We start from the raw sequence: 5,000 nt of genomic DNA on the forward strand, positions 1-5,000 counted from the left end.
GCAGCTACGTGTCGTCTCCCTATGAGAGCTGGATTGCAGTGTGGTACGCCATAGAGACGTGTGGGAGGAACGGACGCCGTGGATGGCGATCAGCATGAGCTGTCTGTTGATGTATTCGGACCTAGTCGTCTCTCCTCACACACCGTGATGGCATGGTGCACCGCGTTCCATATCTGCGACATGCTACAGAGGCCGGTTGACAGTCGTTCGAGCAATGGACATCGCATACGTACGGGGGCCACCTTCCACGTATTGTCTAGGCGTGCACATTTTGTTGCGTGTATGTGGGCAGACGTAGTGTGGCGTGACACCTGACACAGGCATGCAATAATCGTTGAAGTTGCAAATGGCGATGGACGCCTGCGTTTTCTGGTGAAGTTACGCAAATGAACAAATGGTAACCTGTTGTGGTGCGGTTGTTCTCGCTAGGGGTGAATCGGTGATGGCGACGATAGGTTGAGGTACTAACCGGTTGTTCCAGCGATACCCACCATGCCGACGAAACTGAACGGCATCTGGGTGTGAAGCGATACGCGGCGGTGGCTGGGTGGGACCGTCCCCGGCCGGTGAGGGGGCGCCTCCCGGCGTGCTGGCCGCGCGGTGCGTGGGCGCACGCGCTACAGCCGGCTGGTGGGGGCGGCCAGTGGCAGGCGCGCCGGCCGACGGACGCGGCAGGCGTCGCAGCTGCGCGCCGGCGCACCCTGCGCGCGGCGCCGTGCGGCCAAAGTAGGTCCTCGCGGGCCCGGTGCGAAGCGCGGTGGACATCTTCAGTGTGCTGGTCCGATTGAGGACTGTGTGCGTTGAGGATGCGCCGCCGCCCGGCGCTCGGCGCCGCGACGCCGTCTGCTGCTCGGTCGCCCCAGCGGTTCTCGCTGGTGGTTTGTATCGCAGCTGTGCGGATGTGTTGGCGCGTGCGCTGTGCTGGGAGAGTTCGCTTCGGCACCCAAGTGGGGCTTTTGTCCTTCTGTGGCGCTGGCGTTGGAGCTGCCGGTCACCGTAGGTGGCGCGTGTTGTCTCCCGCCGGCAATGCCACGACAGCACGCTCCCGGGCCTCTGTCGGCAGCGGCAAGCTCAGTTGGGAGCACGGGTGGTCGCACCGAAAGCGTCTACTCGCCTAACTCCGGGCGATTGCGCCTCTCTCGAACCCGACCAAGTACTTGGGACGGCGCTGCGCGCCGCCGGGACCTGAGAGGGTTTCGAGGTGTATTGTGCAGGGGAGCTCAGCCTCCTCCTGTTTGCAGAATGATTGAGCGGACGCTTGCGTGTTCGCGCGGGCCCCCGGGACACACTCCCGGGCGGCCGGCTGCTCAGCTCTAGTTGACGCAGCTCCCTGGTTGATCCTGCCAGTAGTCATATGCTTGTCTCAAAGATTAAGCCATGCATGTCTCAGTACAAGCCGCATTAAGGTGAAACCGCGAATGGCTCATTAAATCAGTTATGGTTCCTTAGATCGTACCCACGTTACTTGGATAACTGTGGTAATTCTAGAGCTAATACATGCAAACAGAGTCCCGACCAGAGATGGAAGGGACGCTTTTATTAGATCAAAACCAATCGGTCGGCTCGTCCGGTCCGTTTGCCTTGGTGACTCTGAATAACTTTGGGCTGATCGCACGGTCCTCGTACCGGCGACGCATCTTTCAAATGTCTGCCTTATCAACTGTCGATGGTAGGTTCTGCGCCTACCATGGTTGTAACGGGTAACGGGGAATCAGGGTTCGATTCCGGAGAGGGAGCCTGAGAAACGGCTACCACATCCAAGGAAGGCAGCAGGCGCGCAAATTACCCACTCCCGGCACGGGGAGGTAGTGACGAAAAATAACGATACGGGACTCATCCGAGGCCCCGTAATCGGAATGAGTACACTTTAAATCCTTTAACGAGTATCTATTGGAGGGCAAGTCTGGTGCCAGCAGCCGCGGTAATTCCAGCTCCAATAGCGTATATTAAAGTTGTTGCGGTTAAAAAGCTCGTAGTTGGATTTGTGTCCCACGCTGTTGGTTCACCGCCCGTCGGTGTTTAACTGGCATGTATCGTGGGACGTCCTGCCGGTGGGGCGAGCTGAAGGCGTGCGACCGCCTCGTGCGTGCTCGTGCGTCCCGAGGCGGACCCCGTTGAAATCCTACCAGGGTGCTCTTTATTGAGTGTCTCGGTGGGCCGGCACGTTTACTTTGAACAAATTAGAGTGCTTAAAGCAGGCAAGCCCGCCTGAATACTGTGTGCATGGAATAATGGAATAGGACCTCGGTTCTATTTTGTTGGTTTTCGGAACCCGAGGTAATGATTAATAGGGACAGGCGGGGGCATTCGTATTGCGACGTTAGAGGTGAAATTCTTGGATCGTCGCAAGACGAACAGAAGCGAAAGCATTTGCCAAGTATGTTTTCATTAATCAAGAACGAAAGTTAGAGGTTCGAAGGCGATCAGATACCGCCCTAGTTCTAACCATAAACGATGCCAGCCAGCGATCCGCCGCAGTTCCTCCGATGACTCGGCGGGCAGCCTCCGGGAAACCAAAGCTTTTGGGTTCCGGGGGAAGTATGGTTGCAAAGCTGAAACTTAAAGGAATTGACGGAAGGGCACCACCAGGAGTGGAGCCTGCGGCTTAATTTGACTCAACACGGGAAACCTCACCAGGCCCGGACACCGGAAGGATTGACAGATTGATAGCTCTTTCTTGATTCGGTGGGTGGTGGTGCATGGCCGTTCTTAGTTGGTGGAGCGATTTGTCTGGTTAATTCCGATAACGAACGAGACTCTAGCCTGCTAACTAGTCGCGTGACATCCTTCGTGCTGTCAGCGATTACTTTTCTTCTTAGAGGGACAGGCGGCTTCTAGCCGCACGAGATTGAGCAATAACAGGTCTGTGATGCCCTTAGATGTTCTGGGCCGCACGCGCGCTACACTGAAGGAATCAGCGTGTCTTCCTAGGCCGAAAGGTCGGGGTAACCCGCTGAACCTCCTTCGTGCTAGGGATTGGGGCTTGCAATTGTTCCCCATGAACGAGGAATTCCCAGTAAGCGCGAGTCATAAGCTCGCGTTGATTACGTCCCTGCCCTTTGTACACACCGCCCGTCGCTACTACCGATTGAATGATTTAGTGAGGTCTTCGGACTGGTACGCGGCATTGACTCTGTCGTTGCCGATGCTACCGGAAAGATGACCAAACTTGATCATTTAGAGGAAGTAAAAGTCGTAACAAGGTTTCCGTAGGTGAACCTGCGGAAGGATCATTACCGACTAGACTGCATGTCTTTCGATGTGCGTGTCGTGTCGCGCAACACGCTACCTGTACGGCTCGCCGTAGCCGTGCGCCGCGTGCGGAACCACGCGTGCCTCTCAAAACTAGCGGCAATGTTGTGTGGTACGAGCGCTGAAGCGCTGGAGCGGCTGGCCTGCGGCACCTGGCGCCTGGCGCCGGTTTTGAATGACTTTCGCCCGAGTGCCTGTCCGCTCCGGTGTGGAGCGTACGACGCCCGTCGGCCGTGAGGCCGTTGGACACAGAACGCTGGAACAGGGGCCGCCACACGCCTCACTCCCGCCTATGCGACCGTCTCGAAAGAGACGGCGGAAACTGAGAAAAGATCACCCAGGACGGTGGATCACTCGGCTCGTGGGTCGATGAAGAACGCAGCAAATTGCGCGTCGACATGTGAACTGCAGGACACATGAACATCGACGTTTCGAACGCACATTGCGGTCCATGGATTCCGTTCCCGGGCCACGTCTGGCTGAGGGTCGGCTACGTATACTGAAGCGCGCGGCGTTTGCCCCGCTTCGCAGACCTGGGAGTGTCGCGGCCGCCTGTGGGGCCGGCCGCGTCTCCTCAAACGTGCGATGCGCGCCCGTCGCCTGGCGGTTCGCATACCGGTACTTTCTCGGTAGCGTGCACAGCCGGCTGGCGGTGTGGCGTGCGACACCTCGTACAACGACCTCAGAGCAGGCGAGACTACCCGCTGAATTTAAGCATATTACTAAGCGGAGGAAAAGAAACTAACAAGGATTCCCCCAGTAGCGGCGAGCGAACAGGGAAGAGTCCAGCACCGAACCCCGCAGGCTGCCGCCTGTCGTGGCATGTGGTGTTTGGGAGGGTCCACTACCCCGACGCCTCGCGCCGAGCCCAAGTCCAACTTGAATGAGGCCACGGCCCGTAGAGGGTGCCAGGCCCGTAGCGGCCGGTGCGAGCGTCGGCGGGACCTCTCCTTCGAGTCGGGTTGCTTGAGAGTGCAGCTCCAAGTGGGTGGTAAACTCCATCTGAGACTAAATATGACCACGAGACCGATAGCGAACAAGTACCGTGAGGGAAAGTTGAAAGAACTTTGAAGAGAGAGTTCAAAAGTACGTGAAACCGTTCTGGGGTAAACGTGAGAAGTCCGAAAGGTCGAACGGGTGAGATTCACGCCCATCCGGCCACTGGCCTCCGCCCTCGGCAGATGGGGCCGGCCGCCCGCGCGGAGCAATCCGCGGCGGGGTCGTGTCCGGTTGCCTTTCCACTCGCCGCGGGGTGGGGCCGTTCCGGTGTGCGGTGGGCCGCACTTCTCCCCTAGTAGGACGTCGCGACCCGCTGGGTGCCGGCCTACGGCCCGGGTGCGCAGCCTGTCCTTCCGCGGGCCTCGGTTCGCGTCTGTTGGGCAGAGCCCCGGTGTCCTGGCTGGCTGCCCGGCGGTATATCTGGAGGAGTCGATTCGCCCCTTTGGGCGCTCGGGCTCCCGGCAAGCGCGCGCGGTTCTTCCCGGATGACGGACCTACCTGGCCCGGCCCCGGACCCGCGCCGCTGTTGGCTCGGGATGCTCTCGGGCGGAATAATCGCTCCCGTCAGCGGCGCTTCAGCTTTGGACAATTTCACGACCCGTCTTGAAACACGGACCAAGGAGTCTAACATGTGCGCGAGTCATTGGGCTGTACGAAACCTAAAGGCGTAATGAAAGTGAAGGTCTCGCCTTGCGCGGGCCGAGGGAGGATGGGGCTTCCCCGCCCTTCACGGGGCGGCGGCCTCCGCA

General features: G+C 59.0%; 2 non-coding genes and 1 pseudogene across 2 annotated transcripts; all 3 read left to right on the top strand.

Moving 5' to 3' along the window:
• The first annotated feature begins 1,327 nt into the window (after window positions 1-1,327).
• On the top strand, window positions 1,328-3,236 carry LOC124770926. Its single transcript, XR_007013245.1, has one exon. It is a non-coding gene; the product is annotated as a small subunit ribosomal RNA (ribosomal RNA).
• Window positions 3,237-3,586: 350 nt separating this feature from the next.
• On the top strand, window positions 3,587-3,741 carry LOC124770935. The gene has a single exon (XR_007013248.1). It is a non-coding gene; the product is annotated as a 5.8S ribosomal RNA (ribosomal RNA).
• Window positions 3,742-3,929: 188 nt separating this feature from the next.
• Window positions 3,930-5,000, top strand: part of LOC124770930 — a 4,220-nt pseudogene continuing 3,149 nt past the window's right edge.

The sequence above is a fragment of the Schistocerca piceifrons genome, unplaced genomic scaffold (genome assembly GCF_021461385.2).
Source record: "Schistocerca piceifrons isolate TAMUIC-IGC-003096 unplaced genomic scaffold, iqSchPice1.1 HiC_scaffold_84, whole genome shotgun sequence".
Taxonomy (NCBI): Eukaryota; Metazoa; Arthropoda; class Insecta; order Orthoptera; family Acrididae; genus Schistocerca; species Schistocerca piceifrons.